Consider the following 14,843-nt stretch of genomic DNA (forward strand, 5'->3'; position numbering starts at 1 on the left):
ATTAGCAAGGATACTGAGTAGTGTAAATTCTGGGACAGAGCTAGTGGGTGTTTCATTTGTTGTGACTAGTCTTGGAGAGCAATTTGGCAATATGTTCTAAAGACTGAAGATGCACAAATTCTAAAAACCCCGTCCCCATGTTCCTATGTTTACACCTTAGACAAACCTTCACACAGCTGCACAAGCAACATGTGTAAATAAATTTATTGCAGTATTTTTTGTGATAATGAAATAACAGAGGCAACAAAAATGCATCTAAAAGGAAAAGGGATGAGTAATTGTGGTGTGTTCATACAATGGAATACTATACTATACTTTTGTTAAAACGAACAAACTACAGTTACAAGTACTGAGACAGATTAATCTCAAAATTGTATGTAAAAGAAAATAAGCCAGTTGCAGAATGACATCATTTATGTAAGTTTTAAAGCACCCAATCACTTCTATATATTGTTTATGGATATTGCTATGGGTTGAATTGTTTCTCCCACAAAGATTTGTTGAAGTCCTAATCTCCAGCACTCAGAATGTGACCTTATTTGGAAATAGGATTGTTACAGATGTAACTAGTTAACATAAGGTCATTGGAGTGGCACCTAATCCAATATGACTGGTGTCTTTATAAGAAGAGAAGACAGAGACAGAGGGAGAAGGTCGTGTGAGGATGGAGGCGGAGACTGATGTTCAACTGCCTCAAGTCAAGGAACATCTGGGGCTACTAGAAGCTAGAAGAGGCATGGAAGGATCCTCCTCTAGAGGGTTTGGAGGGAGCATGGTCCCACCAACACCTTGATTTTGGACTTCAAACCTCCAGAACTATGAGAAAATAAATTTTTATAATAAATAAATTCTTATTTTAAGCTTCAAGTTTATGATACTTTGTTATGTCAGCATTCAGAAACTAATACAGATATATTCATGTTTATGAATATAAAATTAAAAATGTGTATATAGTCATACGTACAAGGGGATGGTGAGTACCAAATTCAGGATGGTGTTCAACTCTAGGGAGAGAGGAGAACAAGGAGAGGTTCACAGAAGGCTTTAACTGTATCTGTAATGCGCTATTTCTTTTAAAACATAGCAAAATAAGATTTGACAAAACTTGGTAGAGGGTCTAAGAGAATGTGTTATAATTTCCTGCATGTGTAAAATAATTTATAATAAAAATGAAAAAATGTAAATCCTAAGAAGTACAGTCATGTGCCACATAATGACATTTCAGTCCATGACAGACCACATATACGATGGTGGTCCCATATATTTAGTACCATATGGCCTAGGTGTGTAGAAGGCTATACCATCTAGGTTTATGTAAGTACACTCTATGATGTTCGCACAACGACAAAATTTTCAGAACTTGTCCCCGTTGTTAAGTGACTGTATCTGGGGTGTGTGGGAGTGGGCATGGTTTCTCCTGGGGTCAGTCTACCAGAGTTGGTGCCCATTTGGATAGGGATAACTGTTGGGAGGATGTAGAGAAAAGCAGTTATTGGATGTAGTGGTTTGGTACCCATCAGTGGAGGCTGGGCAGGGGCAGAAATTAAATGATGCTGGTTACTCTCCAAGACTGGCATTGCCTATAAGACACATGCAGCCCAAGTGTGGGAAGGTAAATCTTTCTCAAAAGAATTATCAGAAATTTATTCATTACCTCAGGAGAAAGGCTGCCTCATTGTTGAGAAGCTCTTAATAATAATAACTTTTAATTGTACAAATCTTTAAAGTTTAAAATGTAATTAGAAACCAGTTAAAACATATTGAACTGGATTTTTTCTTGCCTGAAATTTCACCTACCAGTCCAGATTCTGTCTTCATAACCAGCACAGAACAAATCCTTCTTTGCCATCATTTGGTCGCCTTAGGTCCTCTCTCCCAGCCTCAGTGCCCATACTCACCTTTTCTTTACTGTGGATCTCTTATTACCCTGGGCAGACTTTTTTTTTTTTTTTTTTTTTTTTTAAGACAGCCTATCATCACGGAGACGAGAGGTGATAGGCACTGGAGAGGATGTGGTGAAAAGGGAACCCTTATACATTGTTGGTGGGAATGTAAAATGGTCCAACCACTATGGAAAACAATATTGAGCTTCTTCAAAAAATTAAAAATAGACCTACATATGATCTAGCAATCCCACTTCTGGGTATACCTAAAGGAAATAAAAACAGTATTTCAAAGAGATATATGCACTCCCGTGTTTATTGCAGCATTATTCACAACAGCCAAGATATGGAAACAACCTTAATGCCCATCAACGGATGAATGGACCAAGAAAATATGGTATATACAGTCATGTGTCACTTAATGACAGGGATATGTTCTGAGAAATGTGTCATTAGATGATTTTTCTGTTGGGCAAACATCATAGAGTGTACTTCCACACACCTAGATGGTATAGCCTACTACACACCTAGGCTATATGGTAATAACCTTATGAGACCACCGTCATATATACAGTCCATCGTTGACTGAAACGTCATTATGTGGCACAGCACTGTATATACAATGGAATATTATTTAACCATGAGAAAGGAGGACATCCTGCCATTTGCAACAACATGGATGGACCTTGCACATTAGGCTAAGTGAGATAAGTGAGACAGAGAAAGACAAATACTGTATGATATCACTTATGTGTGGAATCTACAAAAGTCAAACTTGTGAAAACAGAATAAAACAGTAGTTACCAGGGGGTGGGGAGTGGAGGGATAAGATAGTTGTTTAAGGGTACAAACTTGGAACAAGTAGTAAATAAGCCATGGGGATCTAGACAGCGGCATTGTACTATAATCATCAAACTTGCTGAGAAACTAGAACTTAATTATTCCTACCACTAGAAAGCAAGGATAATTATGTACTGTGATAGAGGTGCTAAATATCACTACAATGGCAATCATATTACTATATAGAAATGTATCAAATTAAGATGTACACCTTAAATTTACACAATGTTATATGTCAAATATATTCAATGAAAAAAAATTTCTGGAGGTGGATAGTGATGATGGTTAAAAAAAAAAGACAGCGTCTAACTTGCAGATCCATCTTCAAAGTAATAAGACTATAGGTGTGCTCAAACCTTTTCAGTGTGTAGTCCAGTAGCACAAAGCCTTTTCAGCTTACTTTCTGACTTACGGTTATTTGCCGAGGTGACGACTCAGGAGTCTGAGCTGGCAGTGCCATTGTGAAGAGCGCTGGCTCTCAAGTCATACAGGCTCTGTGGCCTTGGGCAAGTTAGTTCCTGAGATCATCAATTTCGTCATCTGTAAAATGGGAATAATTGTTAGCTAACAGGGTTGCTGTGTGGGTTGAATGAGAGATAGTAAGCTTAGTGTCTGGTGTCCAGGAAGACTTCAGTAAATGTCAGCCACTGTTACTTATTTTATTGGCCTCTAGTTCCACAGAAGTGGGTGTTCCTGTAGTGTTGGCAAGGTCACCATTAACTCGAGTGGACAGTTCTAGGCAAATTATCATGAGAATCTTAGTCTCTACCAATGTATTTATCACTTAATTTCATGACTCAAAATGTCTTTACAAAATGTTTTCCAGCTTAATTGAGATATAATTGACATATAATGTTGTGTAAATTTAAGGTGTACAACGTGTTGATTTGATACACTTGTATATGGCAAAATGATTACCACCATGGCATTACCTAACACCTCCATAAGCACAAAATTTTCTTATATTGAGGCCAATGAGGAAATAGCATGATTTTGTTTCTTGTTTCTGTTTCCTTCCTTTGAATTATCTCACTGGGTGTTGGTTCTACACACAGATACCCACGAGGGCATGAACACTGGCCGAAAGGGCCTGCATCTTCTAGTTTCTATGGGACTTTTCTTAGAGGCTCATCTTCCTGTCACCAATTTTGAAAAATTTGAAAAAATCCAAGACCTTGGGAAAAACTGCTCCATTTACTTCAGGTTTAGTTTAAAATTATTTTTTATAATGAGAAAAGTCTAGTGTCAGCGGGGTGGCATTGAGATGAAATATTCTCATATATTGCTGGTGGGAATATGAATTGGAAGAATCTTTCTGGAGAGCAGTTTAATAATATGTGCCAAATACCTCAAAAATATTTTCACAATTTGGCTTGGCAATTTTATTTCCAGGAATTCTTCCTAGGGAAACATAACAAAGTACTGGAAGAGATCAATGAGCAAGCATATTTTAAATAGCATTATTTATAACTGGGAAATCTAAAAAACAAAGTCCAAAAATATGGCAATAGTTAAATTATGTCATATCATCAGAAGGACCAGTATGTAGCTAATAAAAATGTTTATGAAAAATGTTTAAAGGTATGAAAACCTCTGATTATAAAATATCAAGCTGAAAAAGATATAAATTATATTCAGAGAATGGTTTCTGCTGTGTAAAATAATACACATAGGAATAAAGAGTGGCTAGCAATAGATGACCCTGGATGGATAGTTTTTAATTTCCTTTTCTAGATTGTTTTATGTATCTTTCAAATCTTTTTCAATGAGCCTGTGTTTCTTTTGCAATCTGAAACAGTCAATATAAAGGAAAGTAAAAAAAGTGTTTATCACCCAAACTTAACTTTTATGTTTATCAGTATATTACAGTAAATAGTCAAATAGGGCTAAAAGTCTTATAACAAAAAATAGCAGTTACCTACCCTTCTCTTCCACCTTCCTCTTCCATCCTGAAAAGAAGAAACCACTGTGAAATTTCTAGCTTCTTTTTATGATATTCAATCCATATATCTACAGATATTCCTTATTTTATCACATTTATACATTGAGTTTATATTACAGCAGATGAAGATTTTAGCGCTCTTAGTTATCCCCATTACCCACTCCTTTCCTTCCCTATGTATATTATCACAATTTTCAGTTAAATGCCTATTCAGTGTTTTTATTATAACTGTGAAAATACTTTTCCTTACTTTGCAAGGCAGGGTTTTATAGTGTATTATATATTATAGTGTTATAGTGCATTATAGTATATAGTCTAAACATTTCCCTTCTTGTATGACTTCTGGCATTTCTTGAAATTAACTATTGTCTTCTTTTTTCATTTGCTTAATTTTCTTTGACCCTATGACTGTGTTTTCCAACACCCTCCAACTGCTCGATAAACCACCTCTCAATACAACTGGTCACATGGTAAAAATTCTCAGATCATTTGCTCTGAGACATCCCATCTGAAACCCTCTCTTTTCCAGTTCACTCTTGATTGGTTCCTCTCTAGTCCTGTTGTATATCCTGGCAATTTCTATGCTATCATCATGGATATTCATGCTCTTATATTAGATCATGTTTTCAGGATCCAATATATTCCCATATCTTTCCCTCATTTTGTCAGGGTACATCCAGCAGAGAAAAGGTTTATGAAAGATAAAAATTTGATACTTTGCATGTGTGTAAATATACTTATTCTATCTTCACTCTTGATTGATGCTTTGGCTAGGTATAGAATTCTGTGTTGAAAACCATATTCATTCAGTTGCTGTTGAGAAGGCCCATGGCTTCTTTTGCTTGACTCTTTATAGATAATCTGCCTTTCCTCTTTGGAAATTCTTTGGGTCTTCTCCTTTTTTTTCCAGTTTTATTGAAAAATAATTGACATATATCATTGTATAAGTTTAAGGCATACAACATGATGGTTTGATTTACATATATTATGAAATGATTACCACGTTAGGTTCAGCCAACATCCATCTTCTCGTATAGATACAATAAAAAGAAAAGAAGAAAAGAAAAAAGGAAAAAAATTCTCCTTGTGATGAGAAATCTTAGGATTTGCTCTCTTAACAACTTTCCTATATATCATATAGCAGTGTTAACTATAGTCATCATGTTGAACATTACATCCCTAGTACTTATTTATCTTATACTGGAGGTTTGTACCTTTTGACCACCTTCCTCCATTTCTCCCTCCCACCACTCTCCACCTCTGGTAACCACAAGTCCAATCTCTTTTTCTATCAGTTTGGTTTTTATTTTTTGTTTTTTAGATTCTACATGTAAGGGAGATCATGCGCTATTTGTCTTTCTCTGTCTGACTTATTTCACTTAGCGTGATGCCTTCAAGATCCATCCACGTGTTGTAGCAAATGGTAGGATTTTCTCATTTTTTATGGCTGAATAATATTCCATTGTATATATATATACCACAACTTCTTTATCCCCTCATCCATTAGTGGACACTTAGGTTGTTTTCTGGGGGTGCAGATATCTTTTTGAGTTAGTGTTTTTGTTTCCTTTAAATATATTCCCAGAAGTGGAATTGCTGGATCATGTGGTAGTTCTATTTTAAATTTTTTGAGGATCCTCCATACTGTTTTCCATAGTGGCTGAACCAATTTACAATCCCACCAATAGCACCTGAGGGTTCTTTGGGTCTTCTCTTCATGTTCTTAAATTTTATGATAATGTGCCCTGGCACAGGTCTTATTTTGTTCATTAGGCAAGTACTGAGTGAGCTCTTTGAATCTAAAAACTCATGTCCTTTAGTTCTTGGATACTTGCTAGTATTTTTAAAAAATAACTTCCTCTATACCATCTTATCTGTTCTCTCTTTCTGAAATTCTTCTTTGTTGTATGTTGGACCTCCAGAAGTGATTTTCTCATTTTCCTATATTTTCACTTCCATTTTCCCTCTTCTTTTTTGCTCTACTTTTTATCATTTTACTAACTCTTTAATTTTGGGTAATCATATATGTAATTTCTAAGAGCTCTTTCCTTCCCTGATTATTCTTTTCTAAAATATGTTGCTTTTATTTCATGGATGTAATATTTTCTCTTTAAGGACATTAATTATGGTTCATTGGAAGTTTTCTTCTGTTCCTAGCATTGTCTCTTTCTTTCAAATTCTTCTTTGTTTTTGACCGATTCTTTCATGGTAAAATGTTGTTATCCGTTTATATTTAAGAGTGAGGTTCTAAAAAGTTTATTGAGAGTTCTGTGTGTGTGGGTGAGGCCTTGCCTCTGGGGTAGTTTACTTTCTCCAGAGAAGAGTCCTTCAGTCTTCTGCCTGCATGTATGAGCCTGGCCGATAGCATCCAGAACAGTGTGGGAAAGAATGTTGGGGAGGGTTTCTCTATTCAGTGGTTTTTATTTAATCCTCCCTTCCCATTTTCAGTTTGGCATCTTACTCTTTGCCTCCTCCGTTCCTGTTGACCCAAGTCTAGAGTTCTCTTATTCAGTTTTCCCAGAGAATATGCTTCCAGTACCCTAGGGGTGGGGGATTGATCACTTGAATATGCTGTGAAGTGTTATGAGCTTGGAGAGTCTAATTGTTTCTTATACAGACTCCTTCTGTTTTCAGGTCCCCTCTACCCTGTCTGCTGAAGTACATGATACTTAACTGAGCCTTTCTGGGGTTCTGTGGTTGAATGCCTGCCTTCTCACTAGTTACTCTCCACAAGTAATTAGATTTACCTTTCCATTCCTCTAAGTAATTTATTTTACTTACCCATCTGCTTTCCCACTCTCTATATATTCTACTTCAAGTGTCAATGAAAATAAAGTTTGTTTGCTTATTTATTTTTTCTCCTTGTGATTTTCAGGCAGCGAGAGAAGTGAAAACATCTTAATCTCACTTTTAAAGGTAAGAAAATGTATCCTTGAAATGGACACCAAGGTGTCTTACACAGCCACAGTCAGCCTCCTTTCCTCATGCCTCTTGCATTTTCATGGGGGCAGTAGAAGACAGCTAGTTCAGGATACAAGGGAAAGAACAGGGGCAATCTCTGTGCTGACGTGTTCCTAAACATAGTGAGAATATGTGTCCAGCGTTGGACAAAACCCATCTCTCTTTCTCTCTCTCATTTTTTAAACCGTCAAGTTCAGAGGAAATTATATCCCAGGTTTGCATGTACCATGCAATATATAACTGATTCTGTTTAGGATGATTCTTGTAAATAAAGTGAATAGGGCAAGCAAAGTGATTTTTTCAGATGAATTAGCATTTTTAGATGCCCGGGTGAGCTGGCTTTAAGAGTAGTAAATCCTTGCGTAACGTGTAGATGGAATTTTTAAGGAAACGATTTTCCTTAAAATATGCCTCATTCACGGAGGTACAGAAGAAACACACAGTAGCCATTCTCTTTCATAACAAAATTCCAACCTGGGATTTCTCTTTGGTTCTAAAGCAGAGTGTGCCTTAATAGAATGTGCATTTGTACCACATGAGAGAAGACCTCCCTCAGGCAGACACTTCCCAGTGACTGTCCTAAGTGGATGCTGCAGTCAAGGGTGTCCCACATGAATTTCTCATATGAATATTGAATAGCAGTCTCCTATCTGTGGTGGGGGTGGAGATTCTTTATTCTGAATAATCTTAAAACAGTTTGTAATATGAAGCCAGCAGACCATATTACAGCTCCTAAGCACTTTCACATTTATCTGGAACTCAAAATATGAACATTAAAATAGACCTCACTGTCTTAATTTACTTCTTATTTCTATACACATGGTTCTCAGTTCACGTCTCATATTTGTTTCTTTCTATCTTGAAAGGCCATTTAGGTATTTTGAAAACTCTGAGTTAAGAGAAAGGATTAGGATCTTATATATCTCTAAGTAAAATATTTTCTTTAATGTCTATAAACAAAATCCCACATTCTGGCAGCAAAAGTAAAGAGGATGGAGGCAGGAAAGGATGGGGAAAGGGAGAAGAGAAATCCCTTTCTTGGGAAAATTGTTTTGTGCATGGGGCAGAGAATGAGGATGGAATGGATATTTGGCTGATTCCCACCCTGGGGCGAGCACTCCTTTCTTCACGTTGCTGCATTACATCGTATCATGAAGTCCACAAAGGAGTCCTGCAAAGCAGGTATTGGTATCCCCAAACTGCAGTTGAGAAAACTTAGGCTAGGTATTTTAAGGAAACTGCCTATAGTAATTCAGTTAGTGAATAACCCTTCTATATAAATAGTAAAAACAAACAAAGCAACAACAACAACAATAACACTAGTCAGATTTCCCTAAAACTAATTATCAGAGCTTGGAGGAGCAACTTGGATAATTTAAACCATATTACTCAATGAATACCTTAACTGCTTAGTGCAAATACTATATTTACACACTCTCTAGTATATAGGAAAATGGAGATGCTGATGTCATTGAGATTGACAATGAATGTTTTCTTGACTAAATGTCCACTTCATTACTGAGCACAACTTTTTAAAAAACTCCAAACCCATGTAGAGTTTGCTATATATTTACAGTCCTACAGCGTTAGGATCTTGCTGTCATGGAAGAATCTTGAAACCTGAACAGACCTAATTTTCCAAGAATTTCCAAAAGTGAGAAAAAATTGCTGGGCCATAGTCAGGACATCTGGATTCAACCGTGACTCTTACATTTAATAGCTACATGATTATTATAAATTGTTTGACCTCTTTGGGTCTTGGCTTTCTTATCTGTGAGATGAAGACGTTGAAATATGAGATCTGTTTCAACTCTTATACTATTAGAGTACATCCTTCCTGCTGGAGAACTTTCCATCAGAAAGAGTCCATGAATGGTAAATTGGGGAGTCCTTAACTTTCTGAAGATGTATTTATTTTGCCTTCGCTCTTGAATGATCGTTTGGATAAGTATAGTATTCTATATTCAAAAGTATTTTTCTTTAGAACTTTGAGGCTATTAATTTGTCTCCCTCCATCCAGTATTACTGATGTCTGACTTCAATTTATTTAACAAACAATTATATAAAACATACTATGTGCCAGACATTGTTCTATGTGCTTTGCAAATATTAACTCATTTATTCCTTTAACCACCCTATGAGAGAGGCAATATTATTACCCGGTTTTACAAGTGAGGAAAAGAAAGAACCACGAGGATAAATAGCTTCTCTGAAGTCACACAGTTTGCAAGTGGTAGAACCAGGACTCAAATCCATGCATTCTAGCTCTTAACTAGTGTGCTCTGCTGGCTCATTTATGTTCCTTTGTTCATAATCTGTTTTATTTTTTGTGAAAGGTTTTAGAATCTTCTCTTTTTCTGTGGCATTCTAAAATTTCACCATGATGTGAATAGGTCTATATGTGCATGTGGGTGTGTTTTATCTTTATTCTCCTTGATACTTGCTAAGCTCTTTCAATTGGGTAGACTTATGTCATTTTTTTCAATTTTTGGAAATTTTCTGTATACAGTCATGTATTTACTCTTCTACATTCTCTTTATCTTCTTTTCCTGAGCTCCTTTTAATCAGCTGATGAAACCTTTGGATCTTTTGGCCCTGTCTCTTCCTTTTGTTTTCATACTCTTACATCTTTAACTCATTTCTGCTGCATTCTGGTAAGATTCCTCCACTTAAATTTCCAGCTCATTACTTATTCTTCTGCCAAGTGCATTTTGCTTTGTAGAACATCTGCTGAATTTCTTCAACAATCTAATTTTTAATGTGCTGTAATTGATTATTTCACATGCATGTTCAAGTGTGTGTATACATGTAAACATACACGTGCACTATTTTTTTTGCATACTTTTAAGAAAATTAATTGAAGCCAATCTACTGTCCTGCTCTACTAATTCTATGAATTATGCTTTCTTAGGTAACTTTTCCTCCACTTGTTGAGGTTACTTGCTCTCACAGTGTTGGGTTTCACCAAATGTTTGGTGATTTTTGTTTGAGAGCACATTTTTGTACTGAAATAACATGTCAGTAGAGTATCTTCTAATAACCACGCTGGAAAAAGTGAGAAGATTCTTTGATACTTAAAAGCTGGGAAACATTTCCTGAACGATACAGGGCCCACAAGATCATACTGAAAGTGAAACACAGCTCCAAAAATATGCACAGAAGAAAACAGCTGCAAAAAGTGAGAGTGGCAGGCACTAGGAGGGCTCCTCCTGCAGTGGGAACAAGAGATATTCCAGGGAAAATAGGGAGGCGAATTTCCTCCCTGGGGTTCTCTCCTTCCCTGGAATCTTAGGATGACATTTTAATGATGATATCAGCCCTGTCTGGTATCTTGCGCTTGGACCCTGACTTAGTTCTTTTTTTTTTTTTTTTTTTTGTGAGGCGATCAGCCCTGTGCTAACATCTGCCAATCCTCCTTTTTTTTTGCTGAGGAAGACTGGCCCTGGGCTAACATCTTCCTCCACTTTATATGGGACGCGGCCACAGCATGGCTTACCAAGCAGTGCGTCGGTGCGCGCCTGGGATCCGATCCCGCGAATCCCGGGCCGCCACAGCAGAGCTTGCGCACTTAACCGCTTGCACCACCAAGCCGGCCCTCCTAACTTAGTTCTTGATAATATTTATTGCTTCTTCTCTCCAAAGTTTCTGTTTCAAATCTCAGTTGCTCTTCTTGGTGCTTGCCCCACACCTCTTAGCCCATACCCTCAATGACATGCACTTCGCTATGTGATAATTTTTAGGGCAGCAGCTGTATAATCAGAAGCATGTGACAGCGAGGAGAGAGAATTGAGCTGAGACCCACAAGACCTAGTTCTTAGTCTCAGGACTGAATTGAATTTGTTAGGCTTTGAGTTTCTGATTTCTTTTTTTGCACTGAATGTAATAAATATACTTGGAAGATGAGGGTTTATATCTATTTTATGTTCAGAAATTTTGAAAAATGTAATTGTATGTTGTCAAAGTTCCCTACTTCATTCCAGCAATGTGAGACTTAAAATATATGTTCTGCTCAAATAGAACATTAATATCTTTAATCCAACATATATAATGAGATAAATGTAAGTGTGAAACTAGAAAAAAAATGAGTTGTGCATTAAAATTAATTACAGCTTCTTTAGAAATGTGTCAGTTAAACTGTCAAATTATCACTAAGGATTAATCACATCTGAGCTAAAAATTGCTAAAGAAAATCTTGGCATTACAAGTAAAGTTATGAAGATAATAAAATAATAGTTTTTAAAGGGAAAAGTCACTCCAACTCCAGATTTTGAATTTACAAACTGAACAGATTCAGGTCAAGTCCTCTGAAGGGAATGATGAAAGGAATGGTGAGCTTGGGGAGAATCTGGCAGCGGGGAGAATGCAGAGGGCTGAAGTCTTTTACAAAAGAATCTGCCCCTGACTTAATGGAGTTTATTTCTGCTTCACTATCCAGCAGGAAAGAAGCTTCCTTGGAATGTTATACCAGGAAAGGTGGTCCTGAAGAGCACTGGACACACATTCAGGAGTGGGATTCTAGTCCTTACTCCTTCACATGCTTGGAGAGGGAGCCTGAGTGCGTCCTACCATCTTGGGATTTATGTTACCTTAATCATAGAATGAGAAGACAGGGCTGTGTGACTTTCCTTCTAGGCGTGAGATTCTAGAATTGAAAAGTCCAGGATTACCAAATGGAAGCATACTTAAACATTTTAGAGGATTTATGGGATCAACTTTTTCCTTTTAGTTTAAGTGAAATTGCAAATGAAAGAAGTCATATCCAGATTTCAGAAAAGCAAAAATTATTTCAACTCACCTTCCACAGCTCTGTCAATGTGCTGTGTCATATTTCAATTCCCAGATCATTTTTGGCAACCCCTAGGAGAGAGGATTAAAAATTTCCCTCTAATCTAACACTGAGGGAGAAAGTAGAATTTAAGCCTTCAATTATTAGAAACCCTATTCAAACCTGATTATATGTAGAGTGGTATGCTATATCAAGGATGAAGGTGACTGCATGCTTTGGGTGATAATGATGACTATTCTTTCTTTCCACTGTTTTTAGGTCTCTCTCATGTCTCCACACTGATAATTCTTCTCAGTCTTCCCCAAGACATATCTTTCCACCTCACCTCACCTTCATTTAAATCTACCTCCCTTTCTGACAGATCCCAAATTTCCAACAAACACGTTTTGCCAGGATCAAAGGCAAATACATTTCCATACCAGTCAAGCCCCGCTCAGTGAACTTCATAGTGTATCCCAGTTGTTTAGATGGAGTGGAGTTCTATAATGAGCATATTGCTGGAGAGCTCACTCTTGTTGTGCAAAAGCTGCAGGAGATGGTGAGCTGACAGCTGTATAACTCTCATTGAAATGGCACATTTTAAAGGGTGCTTTGAAGCTAATAGAAGGAACGAAGAAACAGTACACACGTGCTGCCTCTCCACATTTCACCTCAAAACGTTAGATACTATTATTTAGTTGAGTTAGCAAGGAAAGAGAGAGAGAGAGAGAAGTATCTAATGGGAGAGATTTGAATATTCTATGTGTTAAGAGAAGAGGGAGATTAGAGGGTCCTGAGACTCTGCTATGAGGACTATAGCTCTAACATAGCTTCCTAGCTTTCTTTCTATCTCCTTTCCTCCTACCCCTGTGAAATGCAATAAGCACACAGTTGGGCTCTTTTTTTTTCATAATAGGTTTAACTGCAAATGGCTAACAAACATATGAAAAGAGAATCAACTTCAATTTACCATTTCACTAACCAGGTTGGCACAGATTTTTAAAAATGTTACCCAGTGTGCATGAGGTACAAGAAAGAGGCATTTTTCATACAGTGCTAGTGGAATTCCAATTGTTATAACCTTTCTGAAGGGCAGTTTTACAGTTTATGTCAAAAGCCTTAAAAATACTCGTACACCTTGACTCAGCAATTGTACTTAAATAAAAGTGTAAATGTGTGCAAAGATTTAACTTTAAAGATGCTTGTCACAGTATTGTTTATAAAATTTAAGCATTTGAAAGAACTGAATGTTTAGCAAAAGGGGAGTGGTTAAGTAAAAGTATCCCATCTGCAAAAGGAAATGCTTTGCTGCCATTAAAATGATGCGACGATGAAGGGTTTCTGTTGACATTGAAAATATTCATGATACATGTTTAAGTTTAAATACAGCATAAGATGCCATTTTGTAAAAAATTGGAGAGATGTGCGTTAAAAACATTGGACGGATAATACGTAAAAATATTAACAATGGTTATATTTGATGATAGGCTTATAAGAGGTATTTACTGGGTTTTTTTGTATCTTTATTTTCTAAATTTCTAAAATAAATGAATTAATTCAGCAATAAAATAAACTGTTTTATAAAAGAAAGATTGAGCTGGGCAGGAATATAGGATAAATCAGAGAGGACAGAGACAAGGGAATACAGTTAAGAAGATGTTTCAAAATCACAGCATATGATGGCCTGAGCTAGTCTGCAAGTAGGGAGGAGGGGAGGATGTGAGAGACATTTTTGAAAGGTAGAATCAGCAATACTTGATGACAACAGGAAATGGTAATGAGGAATGATGACTTTATGATATGTGTGTTTATATGTGTGTGTACTATTGTGAGAAACAACAGTTTGATGTATCAGTTTGAGCTGGTAGAGAATATCTAAGGAGATGGCCTACAAATGGTGGAAGAAATGGGACTGGTGTCAGGTGCACTGTCAAGGGAGGAGGGGGATTTATTTTATCAGCACAGCTGGAACAATAAGAGTTAATTAACAAAGGAAAAGTCCGTAGTTATTAAAGATATGTGCATAGTGTGGAGACGAAGAAGGACCAGTAAAGGAAATAGAGGACTGTCTACAGACATAGAAGAAGACAAACTAAATAATCTAGCACAGTGGAAAGCTAGGGGAGGGGATCATAAGAAAAACAAGGTGGAAAACAGAATACATTATTTCACAAGGATCAAGGAAAGTGATGACAGAGAAAAGGCCACTGAATTTGAGAAAGGACTCTTATTAGAGTCATTAGAGGAGAAATAATCCATTTCTGGAGATTGGTAGGAATAGGAATCAAATTGTAGAGAATCATTCACTCAAAAACTGTTTCAGCAAAAGAAAGGAGAGAAGGAGGGAGATCTTTAGAAGGGAGAGCAGAGCCAGATAAAGCAGAATTCTCCAAGGTGGGGGAGACCTGCGTATCTTTGAAGGAAAGGATCCTGCAAAGAGAGGCTGGAAATA

The 14,843-nt window shown here is 36.8% G+C and overlaps 1 long non-coding RNA gene across 1 annotated transcript in view; it reads left to right on the forward strand.

Moving 5' to 3' along the window:
* Window positions 1–14,843, forward strand: part of LOC147916976 (uncharacterized) — a 147,325-nt gene that overhangs the window by 15,239 nt on the left and 117,243 nt on the right. Inside the window, exon 2 of the long non-coding RNA XR_015552350.1 lies at window positions 7,541–7,581. This is a non-coding gene — a long non-coding RNA (uncharacterized LOC147916976). The remainder of the gene's footprint in view (window positions 1–7,540; window positions 7,582–14,843) is intronic.

The sequence above is a fragment of the Ceratotherium simum genome, chromosome 5 (assembly GCF_057802395.1).
Source record: "Ceratotherium simum simum isolate JZ-2026a chromosome 5, ASM5780239v1, whole genome shotgun sequence".
NCBI classification, from domain to species: domain Eukaryota; kingdom Metazoa; phylum Chordata; class Mammalia; order Perissodactyla; family Rhinocerotidae; genus Ceratotherium; species Ceratotherium simum.